The sequence below is a fragment of the Mytilus californianus genome, unplaced genomic scaffold (assembly GCF_021869535.1).
Source record: "Mytilus californianus isolate M0D057914Y unplaced genomic scaffold, xbMytCali1.0.p SCAF_2, whole genome shotgun sequence".
In the NCBI taxonomy this organism is placed as follows: Eukaryota; Metazoa; Mollusca; class Bivalvia; order Mytilida; family Mytilidae; genus Mytilus; species Mytilus californianus.
The window spans coordinates 120,749,906-120,768,784 of record NW_026262668.1 but is presented as its reverse complement, the minus strand read 5'-3'; the positions used below and the strand labels follow the sequence as shown (position 1 = coordinate 120,768,784).

Here is an 18,879-nt window from a genome sequence, read left to right as displayed (position 1 = left end):
AAGAGTTGATATAGCTATGCATACAGGACATATATTAATCGCTTATTCTTTCAATAAAATAAGATTCCGTTTTAAAATTTCATTCTTAATAAATTTGGTTGCATATGTATTGCTTGAATATCTTAAGAACACTTTCCTTTCTAGGGCAAGAGAAATTCCAGTGTATTTTATCTATGGTCAGAAAATACATGAAAAAAAATTGGTGAAGCATAATAGAGTGGGGCAGCGTTATACAAATAAAAAAAAAAGTTTTGATTTAAAAAAAATGTGTTCGAAGAATCGTAAAACGACTGCTCAAGTCTTAAACTGTGAGATTTTTCATTGAGATTGAAATGCCAATTTTATTTGTTGGGGCTCAACCAAATCTGCTATAGAGGTCACCTTATATTAAGCGAAATCCCTGTCTTGTCAGGTCACCCTCTCCTTGTCCTGTTGTAGTGATACATCAGGTTACTTTAAGTAACTCTTATAGGACAAACAGAAAGAAAAAATAAAATAACAGAAAGCAATCAACTCCTTATGATGACTTGAGTATACAAATGTCGTAACCAAAGTAATCCACACCCAAAAGATGCCGCAATGATGATTTGAGTATACAAATGTGGTAACCAAAGTAATCCACACCCCAACGAAGAGTTGAATATATAGATGTGGTAACCAAAGTAATCCACACCCAAATATTGACCTGAGTATACAAATGTGGTAACCAAAGTAATCCACACCCCAACGAAGACTTGAATATATAGATGTGGTAACCAAAGTAATCCACACCCAAATATTGACCTGAGTATACAAATGTGGTAACCAAAGTAATCCACACCCAAATATTGACCTGAGTATACAAATGTGGTAACCAAAGTATTCCACACCCTAATGATGACTTGAGTATACAAATGTGGTAACCAAAGTAATCAACACCCTAATGATGACTTGAGTATACAAATGTGGTAAACAAAGTAACCAACACCCTAATGATGACTTGAGTATACAAATGTGGTAACCAAAGTAACCAACACCCTAATGATGACTTGAGTATACAAGTAATCAACACCCTAATGATGACTTGAGTATACAAGTAATCAACACCCTAATGATGACTTGAGTATACAAATGTGGTAACCAAAGTAACCAACACCCTAATGATGACTTGAGTATACAAGTAACCAACACCCTAATGATGACTTGAGTATACAAATGTGGTAACCAATGTAAACCACACCCAAATGACGACTTGGTATATAAATGTGGTAACTAAACAAATCCACACACCAATGGTGACTTTAATATATAAATGTGGTAACCAAATCTTCTCTCGTCCGACAGTAAAGACTGATACTGAGCTCGTCCGACAGCAAGTACTTATACTGAGCTCGTCCGACAGCAAGGACTCATACTGAGCTCGACCGACAATAAGGACTTATACTGAGTGCCGTTCGACAGCAAGGACTTATACTAACGGGGCGTTCGTTTGGCTGTGTGGTATGTTTAAATACGCAGTCATAACCGAATGAAATAGTGACGTTAAATTCAATACATAGTGTTGGGAGAATACCAAGTTCTCCGAAAGCTTAAGAACCAATTCAACAACTTTGACGGATCATTAAGTGACCTGTTGCAAGGCAAAAGTTCAAACTCTTATCAACATTCCCTCCAGTGGCGGATCCAGGGGGAGGGTTCCGGGTGTTGGACCCCCCCCCCCCCCCTTTTTGTTTGACGATCGATGCTTTTGAATGGGGACATATGGTTAGAACCCCCCTTTATCTATGGTTGGAACCCCCTCCCCTTTTAAAAATGGCTGGATCTGTCCCTGCCCTCTTTGTCGATTTTCAATGCAAATTGCATGCCCTCCATCCCGATTGACAAAACAATCATGATAAACTAGATCCATTGCTAAAAATAAATTGTCTCAATATATAAAATGTATCTATAGAAGACGGAGCATTTCTATCCTTGTCTTGAGATAATGTATGGATATTCTCTTTTAAACTGCAACTCTTAAAACTTCCAAATGAAATATTTTGAGTTGAAATTAACAAGTATGAATTTGAAGCGGACGGCCAAAAAATCGGCAAACCTGCATTCTTTCATACATGACGTCATACACAAAGGTTTCATACGGTCTATGGAAGCTGATGACGTAAATAGGACAATTGAAGTATATATACATGTTGATATATGTAACTACTACGTTAATCAAACAACAATCAACCGATCAAATAATTCATTAGATAAATATCGATATATATTTAATCTTAAATAGTATCGATATTTTGCCCAACTGCATGAAAATTGAAATTTCATGAACAAAAATCAGAAGTTTCCGTTTTCCATTTTAAAAGTTTCAGATTCGAAGATCAAAGATTAGAACTATTTTTTGTTCTTATTTACTTCTTAATGTTAGTGCAACTCTATACATGTGTCCTTGTTTATGCTGGTTTTAATAGACTAAGAAATCCTCCTATTTCAATACGTATGTTCTGATGACATAGTTTTGTAAGATGACAAGTGTAAACATATATCTTCCCAAATTATTCCATAGGATGTGTTACTTTTGAGTTCATTGCCTTGATGCAGATTTCAATCATGGTGGTCAAATAATGCATAAACAGAAAAAAAGTTAAGACTTAAATTGATTTAATTTTCGACAAATTAAAGATCTTCAAGTGTTACTTATAGTTTAAAGTAACAGCTCGACGGTTTTATTGTCCTCTGCAATACTTATGTTATATGGCACTATATAAGCAGAAAACGCCTCTATGTACGACGAATCAGCAATAACAGGTGACAAAAATCACTGATTTAAAGAATAGAATGTTGACCAATCTCAGACAAATAGTATGTTTAAGCTCAATCTAAAAACGAATGATTATAATACTAGTACATTTTACTGCAACCAATGCGAAGTCAGATAATCGATTTATAATGGATAAGATGGACATCACATTGTTTTTGATTTAAGCGTTTGTGGATTGTTGGGAAATTCTTGATAGTTATATACCCGATAAGATATAAAAAGCGTAGCCAAAACCAACTTAGGTTTACTTTGCCTGAAGCAGTTTTGAAAATTTCTTTCATTTTCTGAGTTTTGTTTATGTGCGTGAAAAATCATGACCAGCAACAGCATATTTTAATAATAATGAAGAATACTAGTTTGCACCTGTCCTAAGTCAGGAACCTGATGTTCAGTGGTTGTCGTTTGTTGATGTGGTTCATAAGTGTTTCTCGTTTCTCGTTTTTTATACAATAAGACCGTTGGTTTTCCTGTTTGAATGGTTTTACACTAGTCATTTTCGGGGCCCTTTACAGCTTGCTGTTCGGTGTGAGCCAAGGCTCCGTGTTGAAAGCCGTACTTTGACCTATAGTGGTCTACTTTTACAAATTGTGACTTGGATGAAGAGTTGTCTCATTGGCACTCATACCACATCTTCTTATTTCTATTGTTAGAATGGGGTAGGTAATGCAATCAAGGTCCAAAGAAACAAGGCAAATGATATCACCGAGGACCACCAAACAGGAACGGTCGGGTGATACCAGGGAACATCAACCAAGAGCTATTTGGATAATACTATAAGGGAACACCAACCAGGGGCACTCAGGATTAAAAGATTTGGAGACAAAGATTGAAAATTAATGGGATAGCTATTTAATATATTTTTTTCAAATGACGTGCATACGTATATATTTGTATTATTTTCTCATACACCCTGAAAAATTCGGATGTTTCTATCACGGTAGATGACTAATAAACTTCTTGTATTAAAGGATCACTTTAAACTGTAAAAAATTCAATGTTAAATATTTGAATATCACATGTATGATTTCATGATTTGTACCCAAAATAGGGTTGACGATCATTCATAATCGAAAGGAAACGTGAAAAACGTGTTAAAGATATATAAAAACATAACCGACACGATCTATTGTCTTTTCTTTCTCTACTAGAAGGTTTCTTTATTTGATGTAGGAAAGTTGTAAGATAATAATACACGAATTCAGTAATTCGAAACTCTAAAGGCCTATACATCCAATGAAGAAGAATAGACTCTATTGTTTATTTATAAGCAGGTAAAAGGGTGTTACTCGAATACATTCTAACTACAACGATCATATGTCATTATTTATATTAGTTAAATTGCACTGTCTAAACTCTTTCAAAGAGCGATCCTACACAAAATTAGGATTCAGAAAAGAATTTGGTTTATTTTTTAGATTCAATACTATTTTATCATTTTTCGAAGTTTTCATCACGGCTTTGTGACGTCAAATACGTGAAACCGGTCTAAATAATGTTCACCCGGACATATCACCGACGTCATACTAATGAACCGACGTTGATAAGGGTTTGCTGGTGAAACAAAGAAAAACACTTGTTTCTATCATGCAAAATACACAAATACAATCCGATGAATCGATTATCAGATTATCATCATATTCATATTGTAAAATATCAGCTGTTCGCCACAATATGAATACCTTTTTGAACTCGTTCGTTGCGCTCACTCGACAAAAAGCTTCATATTCTGACTTGCAGTTGATATCAATATGCAGACAACCTGACAATCGGTACATAGAGGGTAAGTGAAATACACAAGGGGTGAGGTTTAAGTACATTTATAAATATCTTCCTACAATGAGGTGAAAGAAGACACCTAATACGGTTTCCATTTACAAAAGTAAACATTATACCTTTAAAGGGAAAAATATGAACATATATATTTGTATATTTATGTATTTCCATCTATTATAATATACCTCAAATGGAAAGCATTTAGTTAGTATGAATCATCACTGTTATATAGTGTTGAAATAAGGAATTTTGTAGTCAAATAAAAGTAAAATTATTTCAAGGTCAAATGTGAATTTCATTCTTTTTTAAACATTCTTTTCTACATGGTTTTTCCAATTTATCACGGTTTGTGTAACATGTTTTTGACAGGTCCGGCCATAAAGCAATTATTAATCAAATGAAAAGTCCTAAATTCACAAATTGTCGTCAGCAAAGTAACAGGTTTATATTAAAACATGAGACGCTGTAGACGCATGCGCTCTCGCTCCCTTTGGAGTTCGTGCGATTTCCTTACATTTACTTTGTTACCTTGTTTAATCTTCTTAATCGATTTTGAGATCTGAACTTCGGTAAACTGCTATTGTCTTAATTTATATATTTTTTTTTAGAAATGGTTAGAACATTTTTACATTTATTAAATCAATCCCGACGTCAATATACAGTGTTTAAAAATGTACACAAGAGGAAAGAACATTTTGTAAATATATTATTATGAAACCAACGACTCTAGTCAGATGTAATAGAAATGGACATATTAAACAATTAACTCATATTCAAATTATGTTTTAGTAAGTGTTTGTTCTGTAGAAAGTATAAGTGAACACAAATAACAGAGTAATATATTGCAATATAACCGAAACACATACAAATCAATTAAAACATGACACAACTAGCAGTACATTTAATGTATTGTTTTCACTTGAAAATCCCCATGATTAATTCTCAAATTTATACTTTTAAACATATTTTATACAACACTACGGGTGCCACATGTGGAGCAGGATCTGCTTACCCTTCCAATGCACCTGAGATCACACCCGGTTTTTTGGTGGGGTTCGTCATGCTCAGTCTTTAGATTTCAATGTTGTGTTTTGTATACTGTTGTTTGTATTTTTTGTCTTTTACTTTTTTGCCATGGCGCTGTTAGCTTATGAGTTGTAACAAGGGTTACTTTACAACGTGAAGAGAGTATAGCTCTCCCTGCACGAGATCTTTGATTCAAATTCTCATTTCTTACCGAACGTGGATATTGTTATAAACTACCCAAAAGCCCCTCTTTCATCTAGGTTTATTGTCAATTTGTAGTACCAAAGATGAACACATTTGTATATCCAATTCAACATTTATAACAATACAATTTTCGAGGAAAAAAAAACAAATGACAGACTGGCTGGTTTAAACATGTTTGTAAGCACTCAAACCTTATGTCGAGTTAGATCGTCGGTTTGGCATTCGAATATAATATTAAAAAGTTATCAAAGGTACCAGGATTATAATTTAATACGCCAGACGCGCGTTTCGTCTACATAAGACTCACCAGTGACGCTCAGATCAAAATAGTTATAAAGCCAAATAAGTACAAAGTTGAAGAGCATTGAGGACCCAAAATTCCAAAAAGTTGTTGCCAAATACGGCTAAAGTAATCTATTCCTTGGATAAGAAAATCCTAAGTTTTCGAAAAATTCAAAGTTTTGTAAACAGAAAATTTATAAAAATGACCATATAATTGATATTCATGTCAACACCGAAGTGCTGACTACTGGGCTGGTGATACCCTCGGGGACGAAGCGTCCACCAGCAGTGGCATCGACCCAGTGGTGTAAAAAGTTATCAAAGGTACCAGGATTATAATTTAATACGCCAGACGCGCGTTTCGTCTACATAAGACTCATCAGTGACGCTCAGATCAAAATAGTTATAAAGCCAAACAAGTACAAAGTTGAAGAGCATTGAGGACCCAAAATTCCAAAAAGTTGTTGCCAAATACGGCTAAGGTAATCTATTCCTGGGATAAGAAAATCCTAAGTTTTCGAAAAATTCAAAGTATTGTAAACAGAAAATTTATAAAAATGACCATATAATTGATATTCATGTCAACACCCAAGTGCTGACTACTGACTGCTATTAAGTTGTATAAGCTTTTTTTAAACGAAGCTTGTCTTCATATAGAACATTAAGCTATTTGGAAGTCATTCATTGACTAGTTTATCACTAATAGACTTTTACCTACATACATAGTATAACACTCATCAGTCATATTTGAAAGTAATACTTATTAAGATCGCTTTCATTTACAAACTATTAAAATTCTAATAGTAAACGTTAACAAAAAAATTAGATGCTCAAACAATAGTTTATAAACGGGTTGAATCCTAAAAAAATAAATATAAACCTCTAGATTCTAGCATGTCTTGTGGATCAGCAATACTAACATGCGTGTTAATGTCTTTAGATAATTTATTTACATAATTTAGAGATACTCGTTTCAAAATTGCTTTTTTTTCATTTATTTCTCGATAGATTTGAATCTTTAGACACAAAATAAATATAGTAGTGCATAGTGACACAAAATTAATATAGCAGTGCATAGTGATTTATTGTTGTTCAACAAAGAAAAAACTTACATTCGAGTTTATGCATAATTTTGTATGGGCATATGAAACAAAAAATAGATGCCGAATAGTGGAAATAAAACAAAATCCAAGCTGTTTTAATGAGAACATGATAATGGTATTACTCCCTCCTTTGTATGTCTGCTAGTAGTCTTTCCTCGGTTTTATTTAACAGAGCCGACCGTGCGAGACCCTCATGGGTAGTCAAAGTCGTTAGTTAAACACCCCTAGTAGAACAGATTGTTCTATGGAAGTCACTTTTATAACTTCCTCTTGTCATAATGTATTAAATTCATTTAATTGTATTTATGTTGTCAGTGACTTTTAAGTATGGACAAGTATATGCATCGTTTTTTATTCCAGATCTGTAATAAATTTTTTTAACATATTTGCAACTTCTATAGACTCGTAATGCTTTAGAACTTGACATACATGTATCATATTTAGATAATTTCTTTTGATGAACACAGTGCTTTAACCCCTTAATGTCGGTATTTTGTTGTTGGGTTGCTGTCTGATTGAAGAATATAAAAAATCTTTTATTCATTTTTGTTTCCATAAAAAAAAAACTTATTGCATAGATACAAGTAAAATATTTAAGCCGAACGATCGATTATAAGCAACGTATGTTAGTTCACTCGTGGGAAACCCTAATGTTAACGTATGTTAGATCACTCGTGGGAAACCCTAATGTCAACGATCTTCTTGGAAAAAACATCATAGTAACATTCATCCATCTCTTTTAACAGTTTACAGGTATAGGTAAATACGCAGTTGTTTACTGTATTCTAGGAAACATAGTCATGGTCTGTACAAAAACAGGATACAATGTAGCGGTCGACATTATGTATTGAAGGCTATCAAGTGCTATAGAAAATAAGTAACAACTAATCGTCTATATATATATATATAAATAGAAGCAGAAGATATCAAGGTGGAAATCAAAAACCATTAGTCGAATTAACCAGACAAAACCTAAGCCAAAATGAATAAAATGCTCCCTGGCGCAGCTTGATACGACCGCAGAGGTCGAACCCTGAACAGTTGGGGCAAGTATGGACACAACATTCAAGCTTGATACAGCACTGAATTTGGATTGTAATTAAATATTTGACACAGCATAGGTTTCTGACACAGAATGAATGTGGTCTAAGAACTTAAAAAATTTTAATTAACCTATTCAAACCATATCATTATCATTTGCTTTTATATATAAATCAGAAATAACCAATTTAAAATGGAAAATTTTAAAGAAAAAGAAGGAAAAAAAAAATCCCCCCTCCCCAAATTTTTTGAACCCCCTTATGATTCATCACCCCCAGCCTTCCCTTTGTGGTATGGTACCTTACAGTACAATTTCAGAGAGATCCATACACTTGAACACAAGTTATTGTCTGGAAACTAGAAAAATGCTTATTTTTGGCCTCTTTTTGGCCCCTTACGTTTTGGGCAATTACCCCCAAACTCCATTCCAGCTTTCCCTTTGTGATATGGAACCTTGTAGTACAATTTTACAATTTTAAAAAGATCCATATAATACACACAAGTTATTGTCATGAAACTAGAAAAATGTTTGTTTTTTGCCCCTTTTCTGGCCCCTAATTCCTAAAATTTGGAGGCAATTACCCCCAAAATCAATCCCAGCATTCCCTTTGTGACATGGAACCTTATGGTACAATGTCAGAGAGATCCATACACTAGCACACAAGTTATGTCTGGAAGTTACAAAAATGCTTATTTTTGGCCCCTTTTTGGCCCCTAATTCTTAACTGTTGGTACCATAACCCCCAAAATCAATCCCAACCTTTCTTTTGTGGTATTGAACCTTACGGTAAAATTTCATAGAGATCCATTCACTTAAACTAAAGTTAGAGTGCGAAAACCAATGTGTCTTCGGACGACGACGCCGCCGCCGGACGACGACGACGACGCCAACGTCATACCAATATACGACCACAAATTTGTTTTGCGGTCGTATAAAAATGATAGTACTCAACACTACAGACACAACTAAAGTAACAGGAACAAAACCACAAATCTAGAGTTAACTGTACTGTTCAACGAGATGGATGAACGTTATTATAATGTTTTGTTTCATTGAAGATGGCTGACATTAGGGTTTCCCATGAATAATAATTATTCTTATGTAATATATAATCCTCTATGCGACAGTGATCTAACATATGATATGTTGCTTTTAATCGATCATTCGGTTGTAGAATTTATTTGCATTTATGCAATAAGTTTTTTTATGGAAATAGAAACGAATAAAATGAGATAGCTATTCTTCAATGAGACAGAACTAACTCAACAACACAATACCGACTTCAAGCGGTTAACGCACCGAGTTCAAAAGAAAGTATGTGAATATCATACATGTAATACTATGTCAATTTCTTATTCACTACCAGTCTATGAAAAAAGTCTAGTAAAAAATGTGAAAAAGAAATAGACAAGACGACAACAAGGACATTCAACTCCTTTACCAATAAGGTCATGACAAGAGCTTTTAAAATGACAACAGTTTAGCCAAGCAAAGTGAGTGACAAGAAAGTTTCCCACACACTGTTATTTAATCGTTAACATGTAGTCAGTGTGACTATAATTCGGCTTATAAATGTTTAGTTTTACTTAAAGTATAGAGTTTTTCCGAATCTAAGATTCAAATAAGATCTATACCATATTAATCGGTGTGATTCTTCCCCGAATCTAAGATTCAAATAAGATCTATACCATATTAATCGCTGTGATTCTTCCCCGAATCTAAGATTCAAATAAGATCTATACCATATTAATCGCTGTGATTCTTCCCCGAATCTAAGATTCAAATAAGATCTATACCATATTAATCGCTGTGATTCTTCCCCGAATCTAAGACTCAAATAAGATCTATACCATATTAATCGATGTGATTCCGCAAGCAATGATGTACCATTGGTAGAGTCTTCAAAGTTTTGGAACATTTCACCCGACACTCATCTTTCGATTTAGAAATGTTTCACTTTTTTTGGCATTTCGGGTAATTGTAAATATCGTAAGCCCAAATCAATTATCAGAAACAATAACATCCTTCCAATAAGTAAAACAAACAGATATGACCACACAAGGAAAATATACTTTACGGAAAGCGAGTTAACGTTCTTTTTGTGCAATATTCAGTTTGTTGATACAGATAATGCACAAAGAGCTGACATTACAAGAACAAAAATACATACGTTCATAAATCTGGCGTAAATTGTAGTAGCCTAGAGTGTACGTTTGTCAAATTGAAAGTGAACAGATTTACATAAAAAAATAAAATGTTTTTGAAACTTGTGCCATTTATGCTAAACTTCTCTTAACATAAATGAAGTATGCTTTCAATAAATTATTGTGTTTTCTTCAAGATTTAATTTTATTGATAATACGCAGACACATAAATGTGTTACACAAGGCCAAAGTATAGTATTTGAATTGACGGTAACAAAAATCCTTGTCATCTCAAATACGCTCAGTGTACAAAAGGTTCGCGTATTAGCAACCCATAATTTTATCATCTTTCACTACATATTTCCTCAACTACATCATTTGACCAAAGCGAGATTTAGATATAAAAATAAGAAGATGTGGTATCATTGCCAATGAGACAACTCTCCACCAGAGACCAAATGACACAGAATATAACAAATATAGGGCACGTACTGCCTTCAACAGTATACATCAATGAATTAGCACCCCAGCAATACAACAGCACCCCCAAAAGACAGCTTCGGGTCAACAGCACATGTCTTATAGCACAAAATCGCACCGTGTCTCAACAATCAATTTAACGAAACTACCAAATATCTAATGTTTACCCAAAATTATCCAAAAATGATACGCTATAAATAAATATGACCATCGAAGAAGTTTCTGAATTGACGTGTAATCGGGTTCAACCATCAATTAGTATTTAAAGTGTTCATCTCCCCTTTTTAATCTCGACCAATGGAATAAGAAATGTTACAGGCTGTATGTTAACTTTTGAATAGATCACTGTTATGACTGTATAGTATGATAACACAGACTATTGTTAACAGTGATTAGATTATGATATTTAAAAAACAATCTATTCTTTATAGCTCCTAGTCTTGCATGCAAGATGCGTTTTGAAACACTTATATATAAAACTAAATTCTTTGGTGACCGAGTAGTTGGATTAACTTATTTCTCAATGTGCACTTTATAAAAATCCATGTAAAATTGTGATACTATATATAACTAAAGAATACTTAATAACGAATGCCCTATATGCTTAGGAATTTAAAATCGATGAAGTGCATTATCAGGTCATAAAACATTAAATTCCTTCCAGTATAATCACACTGTCAACGAGAATTGTTTAAGAAATGCTATGACATTTAAGTACTAATTTCTTCACTATTAGACAGGAATACAAGATGATTAATTTCGCTAATATTGCATTCTTAAGCAATGAAGCAGGACAATGAAAGACAGTGTTGCAAGTTCGCGGAAAATAAATCCATCAACTCCAATATAGCTTTACTGAAGGTCTGCTTTACAGGCTGTACATACAGTCGTTATACATTCTTAAAAAGAACTGGAAAAGTTTTTCATTGAAAACCGTTATATTATCATTCTTTTATTTCAAGTTGTACACTTTTCCTTTACAGGACAGCCTTTTTATTAAAATTATCTGAGTTCCGAACTAGAAATTATTTTTTCAATACTTTGTATAAAAAGAAGGAGGTGTGGTGCGATTCTCAATGAGACGATTATCCACCAGAGTTCAAATGACGATAGGTCATTATAAGTCCTTCGACAATGTGAAAAACCCATACCATTTAATCATCTATAAAAGGCTCCGACATGAAAACGTGAAACAATTCAAACGAGAAAACTAACGGCCTAACTTATGAGAATACAATTACGAAAATAAAACCCAAATATGACAGACTTGAACCAACAACAACCATTAATAAAACAGCAGGCTTCTGAATTTGGACAGGCACATACAGAATGTGGCGGAGTTAAACAAGTGTATGAGCACTCAACCCTCCCCAATACATTGTTACAATTTAAGTCAAATAGATCAAAAGAATAATTATTGAAGACGTCATTTGCATAAAAAAAATGAGGGGCTTATTTCGTATCTTTAACTCACAATGTACATATTTTGTTAGCATAGTTTTTTATATGTTTATCAAAAGATTGATTTAATCTATTGAAGTATACTGTGTACTAGTATTGTATGTGACATTTAAAGATGACCACCCTTATTTATCATGGTTCACCACCGTTTCTTAAATTGTCCCCATGCATGCAATATACGTCTGTGAGACACTTGCGTATTTATTTTGGTACTTTTAATACCTAAGTCGTGCTTTACTTAACCCTATATTGTAACCCCGAGTTCATGTTATAGGTTCATTGTACTCACGTTGATGAATATTGTCCCATATTTTAATTTATATTTTATTGCTTGATCGTACAAATGATACTATCAAAATTATGTGAAATATCCCCTTTGTTATATGGACAAACTTTTAAGATTGAAAGAACATTTTATTTTAAATTAACAATAAAGTCGCCATTTTAGAATTAAACTGCACTTCTAAACCAACAAACCTCATGTTAACTCTATTTTATTAACTGATAACTAGGACAAAAGTCCTGTTACCGGTGGATTCTGCTCGCTTAATTTTTGTTAACGTTCTTCATGGGATTTTAATATGTTGTACGAGAATACGAAATTATAATACTGAATTTTTTTTACATAGGCTATGCATCCATTAAGAACTCTTTTTTTATCCTTTACTGTTAAATAATCACTTATTCCTTTCGTGTCTTAATTTAAATTTTATTTATTTGTAATCGTCCGCTTAAATTTTTTTTTGTAGCAACACCCAAGAATGAGCACACAAAGTTTGGAATTTATTTTGTGAATTAATTCTTGTTCGATTGGATTTCCCTGTTTAAATAAAACATATTTCACGAATCATTAAAAATCGAAGACCATCATGATATTTTTCCATAACAATTTCATTGATGAAGGTTTAACTTATCTATTATTAACAGCATTGTGACTTTCACTTTGAAAAGCTTTATTGGTTGTATTTCCCATAGCTAACTAAATATGGATACACACTAAGTTTCCGGTTAAACTTTTCAAGAGGTCAATTGCTTATAGGTGAAAAAAAAACATCTACCGTAGAGCTTAATTTATAATTAATGGGTTTTGAACACTAACACATAAAGATTTTTTTTTAATTTCATTTAGTTTAACAATGTCTTCATCGTTGAGCGTTTCAAATTTCCGTAGAAAATCATTTCAAGGCTGATTGGAAACCCCTTTTTTGGATTTTACTTTTTATTCATGTTATAATTAATTCTAAATAAGACTGGATCCGCACCCCTTTTTTTCAAGGTGAAACCCATTTTGTAATATGGATCCCGCTCCTGAAAATATTGCCGTAAATTTACAATATTTTAAATTAGATTTGTTTTTCATTCATTAGCATACATGATATGAAAACAGAAATTATTTTTTTTATTCGTTTTTAATTATGACTTGCATGATTTGTGATTATTCGTATATCATATTTTGACTTTTTTGTTGATATAATTATCTGTAGTTACTGTGGTGGTAAGAGTAATCAAGTAGTAGTTTATTATTGTTGTAAATAATGCTATTAAGAGTAAAAATAACTTATCGTGCAGTAATCAACCGATTTTGTTCATTCATGCATTTGACCAATTAATAATTTTGACACTGGTTCATAAGTATAATTTGCTTCTTCGAAATTCCCTGACATTTTTTTCTGTTTATGACATGTAAACAAAGCTGACCCAGATGCCAAAGAAACAGCTGATTGTAGAAATACTTTCATTTATTGGATTTCGATTGATACTATTCCCACCGCTCTACGTAAGCGGGTTTAATTATTGATTTCCTTACCGCAAAACAGTGGTGAATCGCTGCGGCCATATAGTTGAGGTAAAAAACAACAACTGAAATTTATAAATTTTCAATTTTTTTCAATAAAAGTTAAAATAAAGCCTTACCTAGGACCTGGTCCCCGAAAATTAACAATAAACAAATCCAAATTGACCTTTAAATGAATGGGAAATGATTTGGGGATTTCCCATAGAAAAACCTTTTCAACAGGCGAACCTAAATGCACGTCGTTTTGTCATTGATTTTAGATTCTGTGCACAGCAAAGTGCATATTCTGCAGAGCAAATTTACATTAGGAGCAAAGAATGATTGCCATCGATAAGATTTCTGGAGACAAGCAAGAAATATGGATCTTTTTAATCAACGATTGTATGGTGGTTTTATTGTAATACTTCAATGGTTTGTTTACATCTTTCATTCAGTTGATCCGTGTTTGGTTTATTTTGAATTTATTTTCTGTGTCACTTTGGCGCTTATTTCTCTATTTGTTTATAGACTAAAGTCGGTATTGATGTATTGTTGTTCAAAGTCAAAGATATGATATTATATATGCGACCAAATTATGTAAACCACAATACCGTTGAACCATTTATCTACATTAAAATATACTGGTTATCAAGCATATTTCTGAACCCTAATGGTAGATGTTAGTGAAAATATTAGTAAAATAATGACTTTAAACAAAAGCAACAGTACGTAATAAACTAGATCTAGCCGACCCACTTGTGATGGCATCAAAGTTTGCAAATATCAGACGGTCTTAATTACTACAACTTTTATTGTAACAACAATTTATATTACTTTTTTACCGTAATCCAAAATAATTTTCTTATTATCGATCATTCAGCTCATCGATTGACTTGTATCGTATAAAAATGTAAAAAGATTTACGCAATACTCTTGCGAGCTTAAATTTAGATCGTTTGCCATACCGAAAGAATACGTTTAGGATCTATGCTCCTTATTGCGAATAAATATTGTTATGACCCTTGTAGACCATGATATAAAAGAAGTTAAGTTTCCTTATAAATAAATAAAACAGACTGTCGAAATAGGTGTTGTGTTTTTACGTTATAGTGAAAAGCAGTGCCCTTGACATTCAAATTAGTTTTTTGATGATCTTTCATTTTTAAATACTACTTCCTTCTATGATTCGATTCAAATAAATATTTTGTTGTAATACTACTTTGCAATGGAATTTTTTCAGATACTATATAAAAAAAATATAAACTCTATAATTAACTTCCCGGTACACACATTTAGGCATTAAATTTCATTCATTGTTATTTTGATTTCAATTTGTTCATTCATTTTTTTTCTGTGTAACAATAGACCACAACCTTTGATCCATGCGTGATGACAGATATATGTCGTGAAAAAGACATTGACATTTTTTGCTTCTTTTTTACCATTCCTTTAAAGTAAAAACCGTAATGAGACGACAGCATGCTAGTCTTTTATAACCGTATTCTACTGTCTCCATCCTTCGTATCATTGTTAGAATATACTTTTTCACTTTTTTGATCTATTGGAAAATGTTGTTTATGCTGTATTTAGACACCTCTAACAAGAAATTTGTTTTGCATGCAACAAATTTCTTGTTAGAGGGGTCTAAATACAGCACAAACAACATTTTCCAAAAGACCAAAAAAGTGAAAAGTATATTTTAACAAAACGCATTTGACTAACAGGTCGAACAACAAATGTTCTTAAACCCTGCTGACTGCCATTGGCGATTGCCAAATAAACGGATCACAGATGTAATCAATGGATCTTAATTAAATTTTTAATACTAAACAGAAAACAATAAACTTGCGGAAAAGATGACATACCGCAAACAAAAGGTGCAAAGGTTTTTGTACACCATATCCGGATTTCAACAATTAATGTCTCTTCAGTGATGTTAGGAATCGAAACGGTATTTGGAAAGCCATACAATTTACCTCAATTTGGGATAGACTCTTGAATTTTGAGAAGTCAAAATAGGATGAACGGATCATATAAACCCGAAGGCAAATATAATACAAGCCCAAACGAAAAAGTATAAACAAGTCTAAATTGAAAACAACGTTCAAACCTATGATTGCGTTGGATAAAAACCGCAATTTTTATACGTGTGCATGCAAAACAAATTTCTTGTTAGAGGGGTCTAAATACAGCACAAACAACATTTTCCAAAAGACCAAAAAAGTGAAAAAGTATATTTTAACAAAACGCATTTGACTAACAGGTCGAACAACAAATGTTCTTAAACCCTGCTGACTGCCATTGGCGATTGCCAAATAAACGGATCACAGATGTAATCAATGGATCTTAATTAAATTTTTAATACTAAACAGAAAACAATAAACTTGCGGAAAAGATGACATACCGCAAACAAAAGGTGCAAAGGTTTTTGTACACCATATCCGGATTTCGACAATTAATGTCTCTTCGGTGATGTTAGGAATCGAAACGGTATTTGGAAAGCCATACAATTTACCTCAATTTGGGATAGACTCTTGAATTTTGAGGAGTCAAAATAGGATGAACGGATCATATAAACCCGAAGGCAAATATAATACAAGCCCAAACGAAAAAGTATAAACAAGTCTAAATTGAAAACAACGTTCAAACCTATGATTGCGTTGGATAAAAACCGCAATTTTTATACGTGTGCATGCAAAACAAATTTCTTGTTAGAGGGGTCTAAATACAGCACAAACAACATTTTCCAAAAGACCAAAAAAGTGAAAAAGTATATTTTAACAAAACGCATTTGACTAACAGGTCGAACAACAAATGTTCTTAAACCCTGCTGACTGCCATTGGCGATTGCCAAATAAACGGATCACAGATGTAATCAATGGATCTTAATTAAATTTTTAATACTAAACAGAAAACAATAAACTTGCGGAAAAGATGACATACCGCAAACAAAAGGTGCAAAGGTTTTTGTACACCATATCCGGATTTCGACAATTAATGTCTCTTCGGTGATGTTAGGAATCGAAACGGTATTTGGAAAGCCATACAATTTACCTCAATTTGGGATAGACTCTTGAATTTTGAGGAGTCAAAATAGGATGAACGGATCATATAAACCCGAAGGCAAATATAATACAAGCCCAAACGAAAAAGTATAAACAAGTCTAAATTGAAAACAACGTTCAAACCTATGATTGCGTTGGATAAAAACCGCAATTTTTATACGTGTGCATGCAAAACAAATTTCTTGTTAGAGGGGTCTAAATACAGCACAAACAACATTTTCCAATATATATATATAAATTATTAATCATTGTCATTTATATTCTAATTTTGTTTCAGTTTTATCTATATATATATAGATAGATAAAACTGAAACAAAATTAGAAAATGAATGACAATGATTAATAATTTAAAAGTTAAAAAAAACTAATAAATGCACCACTGTTTTCTTTATCATTCTAACCACTTTTTGTGGAGTTTTATTTTTTTATTTTTTATTTACATTCTGAATTCTTTTTCTAATTACTATGATTCTTTAATGTATCAATATGGTTGTTTACTCACTGTTGTTATTATTCAGGTGCGATAAATTAGTAAAAATAAGTCCATGATATCAAACATGTTGTTTTGGAAAAATGAGTTATATTAATAATAATATTTAACAGCTGACTGGAGACAGTTTACTTTAATGTAATGCTTCTTAATCAATATTGAAGTTTGTTACTTAAAATATTAATAGACTTTTTTGAGTTTACTATTTGAAGCATCTTTCTAGTCAGCAATGAGGTAGTTTTGAACAAAATAATTTTGTGCAGTCATTATGTGTTGTTTTGATTGAATGTAATATATTGTACCTTGTTTTATGGAGAGGGCTTACATAGGCTTTGCCAGTTGCCCAATCCAATCCAAGTTATTTGAATAAAATACTGTTTAAAGTAATATATATATATATATATATGAACTAAATTGCCCGCCCTTATCATATATAATGAAATAATGACATATTCAAGTGGCGCTTTCCTGACAATCAGACATACTAATTGGTCCCCAGGCCCAACTAAACACCACTTTTCCGAATATTTGGATGACTTCTCTTATGTAAATATAGACCGCAGTAGTTTACTGATAAATCGATTAAGAAGACAAATCAAGTTAACAAACAAAAATCGAGAAAGTCGTATGAACTCCAAAACACCGAGACCGGTTGGGTCGGGGTGAATAATCCAACTCCAAAAGACCGAGACCGGGTGGGTCGGGGTAAATAATTCAACTCCAAAAGACCGAGACCGGGTTGGTCAGGATAAATAATCCAACTCCAAAACACCGGGTTGGTCGGGGTAAATAATTCAACTCCAAAACACCGAGACCAGGTGGGTCGGGGTAAATAATCAAACCCCAAAACACCGATACAGGGTGGGTTGGGGTAAATAATCAAATTCAAAAACACCGAGACCAGGTGGGTCGGTATAAATAATCCAACTCCAAAAGACCGAGACCGGGTGGGTCGGGGTAAATGATTCAACTCCAAAAGACCGAGACCGGGTTGGTCGGGGTAATTAATCCAACTCCAAAACACCGGGTGGGTCGGGGTAAATAATCCAACTCGAGATCACCGAGACCGGGTGGGTCGGGGTGAATAATCCAACTCCAAAAGACCTAGACCGGGTGGGTCGAGGTAAATAATTCAATTCCAAAAGACCGAGACCGGGTGGTTCGGGGTAAATAGTTAAACCCCAAAACACCGAGACAGGGTGGGTTGGGGTAAATAATCAAACTCCAAAACACCGAGACCA

General features: G+C 33.2%; 2 protein-coding genes and 1 long non-coding RNA gene across 6 annotated transcripts in view; 1 reads left to right on the top strand and 2 right to left on the bottom strand.

The window, feature by feature from the left end:
• LOC127728736 (uncharacterized) overlaps positions 1–9,125 on the bottom strand; it is a 133,077-nt gene extending 123,952 nt beyond the window's left edge. Inside the window, exon 1 of the long non-coding RNA XR_007994340.1 lies at positions 9,005–9,125. This is a non-coding gene — a long non-coding RNA (uncharacterized LOC127728736). The remainder of the gene's footprint in view (positions 1–9,004) is intronic.
• LOC127728695 (uncharacterized) overlaps positions 1–14,303 on the bottom strand; it is a 117,721-nt gene extending 103,418 nt beyond the window's left edge. Inside the window, exon 1 of the mRNA XM_052236315.1 lies at positions 14,224–14,303. The gene's annotated coding sequence lies outside the window, so the exon portion shown is untranslated. The remainder of the gene's footprint in view (positions 1–14,223) is intronic.
• Positions 1–18,879, top strand: part of LOC127728681 (serine/threonine-protein kinase 11-interacting protein-like) — a 480,863-nt gene that overhangs the window by 183,858 nt on the left and 278,126 nt on the right. The gene's annotated exons all lie outside the window — the stretch shown is intronic.